The sequence below is a fragment of the Chelonoidis abingdonii genome, chromosome 23 (genome assembly GCF_003597395.2).
Source record: "Chelonoidis abingdonii isolate Lonesome George chromosome 23, CheloAbing_2.0, whole genome shotgun sequence".
In the NCBI taxonomy this organism is placed as follows: Eukaryota; Metazoa; Chordata; order Testudines; family Testudinidae; genus Chelonoidis; species Chelonoidis abingdonii.
Window position 1 is genome coordinate 11,068,905 of NC_133791.1, and position 14,222 is coordinate 11,083,126.

General features: G+C 42.3%; 2 protein-coding genes and 1 long non-coding RNA gene across 9 annotated transcripts in view; 1 reads left to right on the forward strand and 2 right to left on the reverse strand.

Annotated features, from left to right (window-relative positions):
• DFFA (DNA fragmentation factor subunit alpha) overlaps nucleotides 1-14,222 on the reverse strand; it is a 355,095-nt gene that overhangs the window by 156,541 nt on the left and 184,332 nt on the right. The window lies entirely within an intron of this gene.
• LOC142045867 (uncharacterized) lies at nucleotides 2,984-12,132 on the reverse strand. 2 transcript variants are annotated; one of them, XR_012654768.1, is made up of 3 exons: nucleotides 6,890-12,132; nucleotides 5,845-5,978; nucleotides 2,984-5,601 (listed from the first exon to the last, which is right to left on the reverse strand). It is a non-coding gene; the product is annotated as an uncharacterized LOC142045867 (long non-coding RNA). The 2 variants fall into 2 exon arrangements; XR_012654767.1 differs by having other exon boundaries at nucleotides 2,984-5,411; nucleotides 5,510-5,978.
• KIF1B (kinesin family member 1B) overlaps nucleotides 12,648-14,222 on the forward strand; it is a 136,577-nt gene continuing 135,002 nt past the window's right edge. For all 6 annotated transcript variants that reach the window (XM_075060328.1, XM_032775458.2, XM_032775460.2 and 3 more), the window contains exon 1: nucleotides 12,648-12,875. The gene's annotated coding sequence lies outside the window, so the exon portion shown is untranslated. The remainder of the gene's footprint in view (nucleotides 12,876-14,222) is intronic.

Here is a 14,222-nt window from a genome sequence, read left to right on the forward strand (position 1 = left end):
AGCCGCTGTGTGAAGAACTTCCTTTTATTTGTTTTAAACCTGCTGTCCATTAATTTCATTTGGTGGCCCCTAGTTTTTATATTATGGGAACAAATAACTTTTCCTTATTCACTTTCTCCACACCACTCATGATTTTATATACCTCTATCATATCCCCCCCTTAGGGTAGGGCTACACTTACAGCTGTACAGCACTGGGAGTTACAGCTGTCTTTGTACAGCTGTGTAGGGAAAGCACTGCAGTGTGGCCACATTGACAGCTACCAGGGCTGCAGTGTGGCCACATTTGCAGCGCTGTTGGGAGTGGTGCATTGTGGGCAGCTATCCCAGTGTTCAAGTGGCTGCAACATGCTTTTCAAAACGGGGGTGGGGTGGAGTGTGACAGGGAGCGTGGCGGAGACAGAGAGTCGATTTTTGGAGCTGACACTGTTCTCTGCCCCCTGCCTTGCAAGTTCTAAGGACTGGAAGATACACAGCACCTACCTTCAATCATTTTAAAAGTTTTGACCCCTTCCCCCACCCCTCTCTTATTCACTAAATGAAAATTATGCACTCCTATATAGCCTTCAGACCACATAAGCAGCTGCTCAACAGGGACTCTCCCTCCCCTCTCTCCTCAAGCAAACAGCTGTGAACATTCCAAAGCAATTCCCCTGCCTCTGCTCGCTTGCTGGAGCAAAGAGCAGCTGTGTTTGTTTTTAGATAAGTAGCTCTGGGGTGCTCAGAGTTCAGCCATTCTTCCTGTTTGTTGCTGACAGGAATTCTGGGATACCTCTTAATACCCTGGAGGCTAATAAAAGTGCTTTTGGTGGCCACACTTGACGAGCAGTGCTGCATCACCAGTGCTGCAATTGTTACACCCCAAGCAGACCAGGTGTACAGCCAGTGCTGCAGCCAGGGAGTTGCAGTGCTGGCTGTGCCTTGCAAGTGTTGACACAGAGTAAGTTGCAGCGCTGTAACCCCATCACCAGCGCTGCAACTCTCCAGTGTAGCCAAGCCCTTAGTCTCCTCTTTTCCCAAGCTGAAAAATCCTAGCTTCTTTAATCTCTCTTCATATGGGACCCGTTCCAAACCCCTAATCATTTTAGGTTTAGTTGCCCTTCTGTGAACCTGTTCTAATGCCAGTATATCTTTTTTTGAGACGAGATTACATCTGTACACGGTATTCAAGATGTGGGCATACCATGGATTTATATAAGAGCAATAAGAGATTCTCTGTCTTATTGTCTATCCTTTTAATGATTCCTAACATGTTTGTTTTGGCGGCTGCTGCTGCACTCTGCATGGCTGTCTTCGGAGAACTATCTATGATGGCTCCAAGATCTCTTTCCTGAATAGGTGTAGCTAAATTAGGCCCCATCATATTGTATGTATAATTAGGGTATTTTTTCCAATTTGCATTACTTTACATTTATCCACATTAAATTTCATTTGCCATTTTGACTCATTAGAATGAAGTCAGGGCTGGTCTACTTTACAAAATTAGATTGGTTTAACTACATTGCTCAGGGCTGTGAAAAATGTCACACCCTAGGTGATGAAGTTAAGTTGACCTAAACCCTGGTACTATTTGGGGGTAATAGGTCAGGCATGTCTAGCTGTCCCCCCTCAAAGGGGGGCAGTCATTGGACCCAGGCTGCACCTGTATATCGAGGACAACAAATGGAAAAACCAGGGACAGATGTGATGTCAAAGGTTGAAAATCAAGAGATCTAGATGAGAATACACAGCAAGGAACCCCTGACAGTAGTACACCTCTGCGGGTACACAGCGGTCTTTGGGGAGTTACATCAACTAATCTAGATATTTGCCTAGTTTTACAACAGGCTACATAAAAAGCAGTAATGAAGGCAGAACAAACTAAAATTCCCTACAATGATTTGTTTATACTGCTCTATATACTATACACTGAAATAGTACAATATTTACACCCCAATTTATTTTATAATTATATGGTGAAAATAAGCAATTTTTCACTAAGTGTGCTGTGACACTTTTGTATTTTTATATCTGATTGTGTAAGCAAGTTGTTTTTTTAAGTGAGGTGTAACTTGGGGGTATGCATGATAAATAAGACTTTTGAACAGGGTATAGTAGTCTGGAAAGGTTGAGAGCCACTAGCCTATTTCCACCAAATAGCCATCCATTCTCCTCTCCAATAATCTCTCCTTACCCTCCCTGGTCAGGTTTCTTGTATGACAGAATATAGCATCTTCATGGAAAGGGTTATCTTAGTGCATTTCTAGAACACCCTGTAAACTTTCCCACACTATATAAAGACTTTATAGTAATATAGGCTACTATAGCCAAAGGGTCAGATTGGGCTAGTATATGGCAGTGCGATACATCACTATCTTCTTACTACTGCCTTCTCATTCCCCAGAATATACGAGTAAGACCAGAAGAGACCATAACAATTTTGTCTGACCTCCTACATGACAAATCCATCACCCAATGATTCCTGTATTAAGTCCATAACTTCGGGATTAGCTAGAGCATATCTTTTAGAAAGACATCATGTGATGGAGAATCCACCCTATCTTTCTAAGTTGTTCCAATGTTTAACAACTCTCCTATAAAAAATGTCCGATTTCTAGTATGAACTTACCTAGTTTCAGATCCAATCGCTGAATCTTAGACATCTGTCTGCTAGATTAAAGAAATCTTACTGTCAATCTTTTCCCCCATGTAGATACCTAGGCCATGTCTACACTTACAGTGCTACAGCAGCGCACCTGTACCACATGTGGTGAAGACACTCTATGAAGATTAAAGAGTTATCAGCATAAAAAAACCAACCTTGGGAGCAGCATAAATTATGTCAGCAAGAGCAGCTCTCACACCAACATAGCTTTGTGCACACTAGCACTTACTTATGTCAGCGTAACTTCTGTTGCTCAGGGGGGTGAAATATTCACACCGTGTGACATAAGTTTTGCTGACACAGGTGGTAGCATAGATATAGCTTTAGACCATGATCAAGTCACCTCTTTAACCTTTTTTTTGTTAAGCTAATTAGATTGTAAGCCCTGCTCTGTCACTATAAGGCTGGGGCCTGTTTTCTGTGGGAATGCAGTCACACAGAATCACCCCAGGAGTAAACTTCTTTAAAAAGCAGACATGAGAAGTGTACACGAGTCTTCCAGTAACTGTCTCTGCACTAATACATGCAGTAGTGGTAACATCTCCCTACTTCTACTCCGTATTCCCCTACTTATACAAATAAGTTACAAATAAGTTTATTGCCTTTGCTCCCTTAGCCAGTTGCATCATACTGTCAGCTCATGTTCAACAGGTTATCCCCGTAACACAAAGCCCTGTAGAGTCACTTCTTTCCAAAATACTGTCCTCCACCTTGGGTGACCTACATTCTGGTTTCTACGATATATAAATCTTACATTTAATTGTATTAGAGTGCATGTTCTTCAAGAGATTGCTCTGTAGAACTCAGTCATTTACCCCTTTGCTGTTTGTCATCTGTTTTATCAGGCATGATAAGTTTTCTTCCAAGTCGTCAATAGAGGTAGTAAACAGGATTGGACCAAAAACAGATTAATGAGGGGGGCCCCCAAAAGAAACACCTCCATTGGATGATGATTCCCCATTTACAATTAGTTAAGGATGTGTCATCCAGTTGATGGCTTGCTACTGTTAACTCTTTACTGCAGGATTCAGGACATCCTGTCATCAAAAGGCAATACTGCTTCAGCCACTGACTGATGAGCCTCTTCTGCTCCTGTGGGTTTCATATTAAAAAATAGTTTCCCCAACTCATTTAAGCAAAGGACTATAAAAACAAACCCTTACCTATCTTTAACTTTTTAGGGAGCACATCAAATTCATGTTGTGGTGGCATTCCACTGAACTTGCATGTATTAAACTAGCCCAGATGTATGCAACTGTTACATAACATTTCCTCTTTTCTTGTAACAAGATTATCTGACTGTACATTTTTATCACAGGGAATTTGGGGGGTTTCAAGTTAGTCTTGGAGCCCTGGAAGCTTCTTTACAACATTTTCGTCTTTAAATCCACACCTATTCAAAAGGTCTGTATTGTAGTGACCAGCCATCTCAGCATAGGAGGGTCTGGATTACTTGGAATCGAGCAGCATTTCCCCTTCAGTTGGCCAGAACTATCTTGAAGAGCAGCATGTAGGGTCTCCAGCCCTTCACAGAAGTGAAGGACTAAGAGACAAATGTTTGACAGTGCTGTCATGGTAGAGTGACCCAATAGGGTTCCACTTACTTAAGACAGAAACTGCCTGCCCGGGGCATGGGCAACTTGTGCATGGAGGACTGTGCAAATGAGCGGCTCTGCTTTCCATGTCAATCCAGCTGTGTGTGGGGTACTGGGTTAATCTTCCATGATGACATTTTAGCAGCTAGTCATTTTGGGATGTTGGAGGACTGCCAAAATGAAGATGATTCTAATGTAATGGAATAGTTAGATGCCAAGTTTACAGTGCCTAAATACAGGCAGTGTCCTGTATTTAGCAGAGGTTGCCAAAGGACGCACAAAGACTAACATTTAAGCACTTCCAAAAGCAAAAAAACCAAAATCAATATTCTGAGATTGAAGGAGAACTCCATGTCTTCTCTCATGTTGCTACCTATATGTAGAACAACCACGTTGATCCTGTATGCCATGCAACCTCCCTCCTCAATATCCATTTCCCCCCACCAATCTTTCAACTGATTCTCTAATGATATCCCTTTAAACAATTTTAAAAGTTATTCTGAGAAACCAAACCTTAGGAACTAGGTACTGCAACTGTACTATGCAAACAACCTCAGCCTTATTCTACATATCCCTCCTTCCTTCCCTCTTCTCCCCTACTTCTGCCTCTCTCCCACAGTTCTGAATCAATTTAGAAGTTAAGTTCCTCTGAACAGGAATTATCACATACCATATATACTTACATTGATATTACAGAAATGTTAACCATCGCAATTTGTAGTGGGGATGTTCTATAATCAGGCTAAAGCTTTGGATGTATTGCATCTCTACTACACAACGCATGTGTTGTAGCCAGGTTATGGGACAAATGTTTTAACTTTAGTGTAGATACTATCTTAAGAAGCTAGTATACATTTTATAATTCCATATGTTAAAATACATCCTTTAATTTAAAGAGTCAATCAGTAACCTCTATTTGCCTCCCTGAATTAGAAGACCTATATTTAAAAAAAAATTCCTGATGTCAGTCATAGGAGTCATAAGACAGAAAAAATTCTCTTTACAAAAAATACAGAAACTAACATACTCTTCAGTCAATTACTGTCCCAAACAACCAAGCTACAGCCCGCAAACAAAATATGGTATCAATCCAGTACCTTTTGAAAGGGCTCATGTTATTGGACTCCTCTTACCAGGTGTGTGTCTGGAGCAAGCTATTGTTGCTGACAGAGACTAATATAGTGGAAGAAGAGATCAGAGGAAAAAAAATATTTAAAAACTGAGGAGTTATACTAAAAGGTATTAAAAAACCCAACCCTGAAATAACTTACCTCTCTCAAAATCCTCAGAATGGGACACAAATGTTGTTCTCTCACCCGTAGTCAGAGCTTTTTATTTTTCTTTCTCCATGCTGAGTTTTCATCTAATTTTTTAAAACACAAATAGGAAGGCTGATGATTCATGCTGCATCACACATACCAAAAAAGAGCAGTTTTTCATAATTTTAATATTTACGGACATCTTGGAAATGTGTTAATGCCAAGACATTTTCAGCAGTCCCAGTTTGGATGCTTTTTACCGAGATTATTTTGCTGCCTCGGGATAATTCAATTTTTAGAGTCTCTGAAATTGGGATTGTTACAACAGCTCTTCCATTATTTTCTACCTTGCTCTAGTCATGTTGCTGTAATGGCTGAACCTGCTTTCCCCAATGTAGTTGTACCAAAAGGTCTCCACCGATGACACCATAGAGTAATAATTTCCTTCTCTTCTGCTATTCTAATCAGATGAAATTCATCTCTGTATGGGGGGACACCACAATACATATGCATCACTTCAATCCCACTTAAATCTTCAAAAGATGGGGTCCTTCAGAAGAGGTGGTAGGACTCATCTAGTGCATAGGCCATTGAGTTCAGGTGACACGTGCATTTACCTCATGCTGAGCCCTTACACGAAGGTAAATGTTATCCACAGTGAGCATTGTGTTCTGAGTGGAAGACAGGATGGACACTGGCATCAGAAGACTGCAAGTACTTTGGAAATAACAGATAGAAATGGAGAGTTTGAGAGAGTTCTCACTGAGCAAACTGGAAGTGTCAGGAAGGAGTGGCTAGTAGAAATGTGTAATTTCAGAGGAGAAACCAGACAGGAAATCTCACCCAGGAAAAGATAATAGAAATATACAGATGATCCTGATTTTTTTCTCTGAAAAAGATCTGAACTGCTTCCCCAACCTGTTCTGTCATAACATAAAAATAAAAACATTTCCCCCTCCTTTGACTAAAATCCTGTCTAAGTTCTGGTGAAGAAGAAAGGAGTTCAGGGGGTGATATTGCTGGTGTGTTTGTTTTGTAAAGCATTTTGTATATTTCTTGCACTACACAGACAATTTAGATGACATGGCATGAGGATTTAGGGTCAGAGCCACAAATTATTAGACCAACAGATTCCTGGTCATTTGCACCTAGATATGCAATTTTACTGTGCATTGTAAGAAATGTCACCTCCATCCATTGACGTCACTCTGTTGCATTTGTATTCAGGACTGTTCCTATATAGAGCATTTAAAGAGCTGGTGGGTGGATGGTTGTTTTGTAGCTTAGGAAGTTCCGGTTTCTTTTGAATTGACACTGAGTCAGTTACATTAACGATGTGCTGTCTATAACTGCTCCATATTACACCACTGAGAACATAAAATAACTCATTACTTACAAGTTGACACAGGGTCAAGCTGCAGAGTTGAAAGAGACATGAGAACATGCTTGAAGTATGGGGATGTGTCAATCTGCAATTTTGGTTCATTCCATTAGTTGAACAGGAGCTAGTCATGAAGTCTGGCTCTGGACTCTCCCAAATGTCAGGGTTCTTTGGATCTGGGTTTCTGTTCAGGTCCATTTCTAATTATAAGAATAAAACAATAAACAAAAAAAATTCACTTGTCAGTGTTAGGAGAAATTTATCCATGACTTAACTTCAGTGACTTCAATGGAGTTATACCAGGGACCACTTTGGTCCATTCAATTTACCCTTCTTCCCCCAGAGTATCATCAGTCAGGTGAACTAGCTCATACTTAATTCACACAAAGATAGTTACAAAAGTATATAAAATATACTGACAAAGAAAAAAACCCAAACACTTAAGAACCTGCATGTAAGTCCACTCCATATGGTGACAGTTTAAGCCTCAAGGTATCTTGTCCTCAAATCCTTTTTATCTTTTACAGAAAAGCCATTACCCCAACACACACTCAGGGAGCACACATAGCTATTCCTTTTTGCAATCAATCCTTAGGTACTGTGATATTTATTCAGTTTACAGACTTGCATGAAATTTGGTGGTGAGCATCCTTAAGGCCCTTTCTCCTTCTGCCTATGTGTTTGGAGACCATTTGTCACTACACAGAAATTCCTATAAATGACAACATAGGATTTGTTTAAATCATGGTGTTAAGGCCTAAGTTAACTGATATGAGGTTGTTCCTAATTAGATAAAAAATGTCTGTTATAGAAAAATGACACATGAACAAATGGTTCACAGGATCTTCGAGTGAAATTAAACACCTCCAGCTGTTGCCAGGGAAAGCTGTGGGATACAGTGACAACAAAACATATGACATTAATAATTTATAGTAGGCTTTTAAAGATAGGATTTTTTAAGGGGGCAATTTCAAATGCTTTAGGTACCAGATTCAATCTTGCTTAGATTCTTTGTTTACTTCTAAATCTAATACTCTCATCAACAAGAACTTGAAAACCATGACAATGGTAGTTTATAGGTTCCTATAAACCTACATTTTATTCTTGCTTTGCAGGTTCTGCAGCAATGTTTAACTAGCAAGTAATGTTTCCACATCTGTACTGACAATCATGCTGCCATGCAAAGAATCACTATGAATGCAAGTTACAATTGTAGCTGCTAATCAAAAACACTTATGCTCATGTCAACTTGATCCAAAAAACACATTGTGGGTGGTGGGAAGGGAAATAAATGTTTGCCCAATAGAAAAATACAAATAATAAAATCCCCCACCCCCATTTTAAAGCTTCTTAGAATGTGTCAGAAGGAATGCAGATTAAAACAAATAAATATTGAAAACTGTGGTTGGGAGGAACAAAAATAAATCTTGTACTGGATATAGAAATCTTAGGTATCAAAAGTTTACAAAACAAAATTGTGCTTAATAAAGGACTAGCATGATAGTACAACTCTTCAATTTGTTGGTTTACATTCTGGAATGCTCAGTTTAAGTCTATGATACTGCGGTGAGAGACACTGCCTTGCAACGTTCAACAGCAACCCCTCCAGTTAACTCAGGAGGAAAATTCAGTTCTCAAGGGAGTCCCATCCATTTCATCTCTGGCAAAAGGACAGTGTTGCAAGACAAGGCCTGGAGAAATACAAGCAGGCATCCTCAGAGCTCCAGCAGATACACAGAGTAAAATCACTCCACACAAGAGATGTAATCTTAATTTAAAATATAGTTTCAAAAGCTAAGATTTAATTACAAAGATAGCAGAAAGATTTTGGGTGTTAGGATGATGCTGAGTGACTGGGTTTCAATCTCTAAAATCACTCAAGTTTTAGTTGTGGAGTGGGTGTGAAATTTTGCAGTTGGAAAGCTGAGAGATTGGAATATGATTAGAATTTCTGTGAAAGATGAACAGATCGTCAAAAGCAATATGCAGACTCCGAGGTCTGCTAAAAATTAACATTGAGACATATTGATGCAGTGGGTAAATACTGACCTTCGTTTTGCCCTAGTAAATAAACAGAAACCTTGATGAACAATAAAGCCTGATGGCCACCAAAACATGAAGGCCATATATGTATTGTTGCACATGTGCTGAACAAAAAAACAGGCTGAAGCTGGAAATAATTTCTATGGCTGAAGGTATTTAACAATTGTGAGTTCTTCCTTCTCAACTAATGAGAGAGAGAGAGTGTTAAAGATCCAGCAAAATTGTTATTCACCTCTGATAGATAGGCAAGCAGCAGATATTTGCATATCATCCAGTTGGCCCATCAGAAGTACAAATAATCATTTTCACTGAATTTAGTTGCATTCGGGATGCATTTGTTTACATGGATGACCTGCATAGTTAACATTGCTCCACACCTCACTATTATTTTCTTTGTAGAATCTGAACAACATATATTTCCTGACATGATTGTTCTAACCAGTTCATGAATGAGGATTTTCTTCGGGAACTACTACTTTTCTACCCTGCAGGAAGCCTGCCAACAAGATCAGCCTGAGGAGAATGCTAACCAAAACAAGGAACAGAACACTGAACAGAATAGACACTAACATTACAATTTTCAGGAGTGCCTCTTGATTTATGTACCACCCTGGGTCTGATTTTCAGGAGTAATGAGTATCCATGTCTCCTTTTGAAGTTGTAGGTGCTTAGCACTTATATCAGAACCTAACATGTCTCAAATGGAGCACCAAAAGTTGAGGCACCCAGAACTAATTACCACTTTTGACTATTTTGGCCTTGTGCAAAATGCTGCCACCTCTAACACAATGGAGTATTACATGTTAATTACTCCGAGGACCAGAAGCAAGAGTGTCAGGCAGCACAGGCTTCCCTACTGACAGTTCCAAAAAAAAGATCTGTGACTTCATCCTTCTTTACTGGATGACCTCAGACAACAGCGGTTCTGAAAAAATTTGACTTGAAATGGTCTGCTAGGATTAAAAATCTTGACACTTTGCTTACTACATCTGTAAATGGAGTTTTGTGGAGCAGGTAGAAAACAAGAATTTATTCATGCATGCAAGATTTTTCTGCATTCATTTACACTGCAAATATCTGGCAATTAACCACATAACTGATCTGTCTGTGTCTATCCAAGTATTAGGAAGAAAGGAGTGCACTGCACTGAAAGCCCTTATTAACAGACTGTGAAGATAGTTGTATTTTAAACCCAAATCGGACAACCAAATGTATGCTGGGCTGATCTGATTTAATTGTCTTAATGCTCCAAAACTATACATGTAGTAAATGTAGCTTTAGGAGGAGTATAGACTGGAAATTTGTAATAGTTTAAAAACCTCACAGCACCTTTTTAAAAGTGTTGATTAAATGACAATTTCAGTGGGCCAAAAAAGTGCCATTTCTCCCATCCATAACTCTGTACTTTCCTTCAAAGGAAGAACTGTGAGCCTTGACCTCCCTCTTATTAATTCACTCATTGCCTTCGCTCAAGGGCATATCTTGAGCTTTCTCCTCCTTCCAATCCATTTTTTCCTAAAGTAGCATAGGCTAATCTATATAGAGCTAGAAAGAGTTTTTGAGCAGATTGTCACTACAAATCAATTTTTAGCATGAAGCAGTAAGACATACATTATGAATATTTAAAGCACTCAAATATAACTTTAGATTACACAACAAGTTTACAAAAGCTATTTAAAAAGCCACAGGAAAACGAACTGCCATGAGAATGTGTAAAGAAGATGCCTGTTTGTAGCTCTAGACAACTCAAGCTGTCTCGTACTCAAAAATGCCCTTCTAAAGAGAAGACTACAATATATTTTCTGTACGTGTAACTTGCTTTCATTGGGCCTAATCCAGCACTCACTGTTGTAAATTAAAAACCTTCCAAAGGGCCTAACTGCCTAGGAATCATAGAGTTTACCCTTTTATTGCTTCTCCCAGCATACCTGTATGGTAACTGACCCTTTAAATTTGGAAGAAACAATCAGCTGCAATGCTAAAACAATTATTTTGCCTCTGCCTACTATAGCTAGTCCTTCTCTCCCTTCTACCTAATAAGTGCATAGCTCCTTTTATGTTGCTTTCTTCTTTCTTAAAGTTTAAAAACTATAGATTAAAAAAAAATCCTCTCTTTCCATTTAACAAGTGAAATGTTAAAAGCTACCCAGGATCCAGAGTAACATATATTTGTGAATAAAATTACTGACCTATGTAAGAAGATACGGTATGTAAACATACTGAACAAATTAATTCTTGATGTGGAATTACATTAAGATAAGTTTGGAGATGCTGTTACACTAGTAATTTATTTGACTCACTAAAGAGTATGTTACAGTTTTGCAAACTCATGATTTTAGTGAGTCTTGGGATAGCTGATGTTTTTATTAAAGCAGCAACTTCTGGAGTCATGTGACTAAGTGAGACTTGCAGCTTTAGAAGTAATTTTATAGCTTTCATAGTTAGAGAAAAGCTTAAAAATGTGAACCCTAAGGACTTACAAACCAGAAGCATATACAAACAACCTAAAGTGTATTAGGTTTTAAAATCTCATGAGTTTGAGCCAAGCAACTCTTTGGGCACCTGACTCATGAGTTGGCAATACTGACGACAGTAAGTATATCTAAGAGACTGGGTCATGAATAGCTAGCCTAAAATACAGCTCCTCTCTTCATAAAACTCTTCCAGGATTACGGTTAAGGTAGAAGTGCTTGTGGGGGAGAGGAGATGGAGAACAGCTCCCCTTCCTTTGCTAACTTCAGAACTGAAGCTACCCTTCTCTTACTAGCCTGGGAACGGTTCTCTCTTCTCCTTGCTCAGCACTGTCAGAGTGGCACCTCCTTTTTAACAGCCAGCCAGCAACCCCCAAACTATCATGTAGGATTTTATGGCTGCTCTTTTCCCTTCAGCAAGGAAACGGATGAAGAAAACATTACTCCAATGTGCAATTAGAAACCACAATCTTGCTGGGAGACGGGGCTTTGTTTGGGGGCTGCAAAAACTGGGGACTTGGCCTGGAGCGATGGAGATGGGCCTGCTGCTAGGTGACCTGAGTTAGTCACAGCAGCTGGGACAAGGACGGAGAACTTCCCCCGTGAAGTGGCCTGTCCCACAATTCATTACCCTTATCATGGGGCGGGCACCCTTAATTATGGGTGGCAGCGGGTTGTGCTGCCACCACAGGCTATGGCAGAAGTAGGCCTCGAGCCACACCTCTGCCAGGCAGGGTCTAGACCTGAATCCCTTTCACCAGTCCCCCGGGAGAGCCCCCCAGTCCCCATTTTCCTCTCAGTCTTCCTTAGCAGAGGACCCTGCAGCGGTACCCCATTATCAACGGCCGCCTCCTCAGCCGCAGAGAGCCGTAGGCCCAGGCCAGTGTTCCTCCGCAGCCGGGCAGAATAGGGAACGAGCTAACCTCCCCTGGCTTCTCTTCATAGGCTAGGGGAGACAGGAGAGTAATATCCTTCGAACGCTGATTGGCTAAAGAGATGAAGGGGCGGACTTTTAATGCCGCTTTGCAGTGGGATTGGTCAAGGAGGCAGTGCAGCCTTTTCTCCTCCCCCCCCCCAAGAGTGGGACGAGCCCATTCTTCTGTTTCGGGCTGTGATTGGAGGAGCGGCGCGATGGATTAAGTACTCATCCGCGCGGGGATTGGGGGAAGGGGCGTCGCCGCGCTGGGATTGGCGGCGGGTAGCGTTGCCCGGCAATGGGGGCGGGGCGCTGCCGGGCTGAGGGATCGCCTGAATCAGTTTGCAAGTGGCGCTCCGAGGTGGCGGAGCTGCTGCTGGCTTCTCCCGGAGGTTCCTTCTCCCTCCCGATCCGGGGGTGCCTGGGACTCCGTGATGGAGCTGGGCGGCCCTTTTCTTCTTCTCTCTCTTCCTCTGCGTGTCTTCGCCGGCTCCTCCTTCTGCTGCTGCTGACGGCGCCTCGGACCCCTCTGGATCCACCTGTCCTTGGCCTGCGGCCCCGCCCGAGGTGAGCGCTGAGGGGAGCCCCTGTGGGTGTTGGGGAAGCCGTCCGTGAAAGGGGGTGGTTGGGGGGGGAGAGCGAGGGGACGGTTAAGCCACCCGTGAAAGGGAGGTGCCATAATGCGGCGGGGTTGGGCGGGGGCTGCTTGTTTACCCGGGGGCTGCGGCCTTTGGGTAGCGTTGGCAGGGGGCGGGGGGAGCCCCCGGGCGCCTATGGCAGGGGGCAGCTTGTCCTGGAGCTTTGCTGGCAGGGGAGCTTGCCCTCAGCTGTCCGTGCAGCGGCCCAAGGGCGTGGAGCTCGCTTGTAACCTTTCCTCCTCACTGCTGCGCCTGCCAGACCCGGCGCACCAGTCTCCCTTTCCCCCAGGAGAGGCTCGGTGCCAGAGCCTCTGCTGTCTCCCCGACCGCCCCCTCGGAGCTCGGTCCCCAGATCCTGCCTCCTCCCCAGAGTGCGGATGGAGCTGCATCTCTACATCCTCATTTTCCAGGGTGCATGTCGGAGGCTGTATTTGCTTCCTCGAGGGTTGTGAGTGAAGGATGGTCCCAGAGCATCTGCTGGGGAAGGTTGTTGAGGGGGGGGGGGGAGGGGAGACGACCAGAAGGGCAGGGGATTTACTGCGTTTTTGGACCTATCCATAATGCTTGTATCGTCTGTATTCGGTACAGCATAATTACCAGGGCAGCCATATTGGGATGATGAACGGACAATCCTCTAGGAGCTAAATCGGGAGGGAGGGGGCAGGAGACGAAGAATGACAGAGCCCTGGCAGCTGTGGGGTCACTGGCTGAATACAGCCGGTAAATCAAAGGTGCGGAGTTAGTATCAGTCATTGATGTCAGGTTGAATTTTGCACCTAATTTTTTTTGTTTTGTTTACAAAATGCAGAATTAACCTTGGAAGTGAAGTTATGTTCCTACTCTATTATTCAGTGTCTTTTACTAATAGTTTTTTCCCTAGTGTGCTGGCCTTGTGTGAAATCCAGTGCTGTGTGCTGATCAGTTGTTTGTAATCCTATATTTATTTCCTTTTGCATTCCTGTAGTGCGGAGGTCATTGTAATGACAAGGCTTTTGACACTGTGTCTAAGTGCCTGTATTCAGTATTTTAGCTGGCTTCAGCACTTTCATTAAAATTGAGGTGGGGGGGGGAAATCTAAGTAATTTGGCAGCCTGCACTGCAGCAATCCAGTTGATGTCTCAGGCTGTTATTTCTGTCTGATCGTTGGTGGAGTACCCAAAATTGGAGTTCTTATGGTCCTCTTGTTCATGGGATCTTACTGCTTTGGGCAGCTGCTCTGCTAACTTTCCACAGGCTAATCTCTCTGCTTGTCCCTGATATCTTTTTAATGATGGCG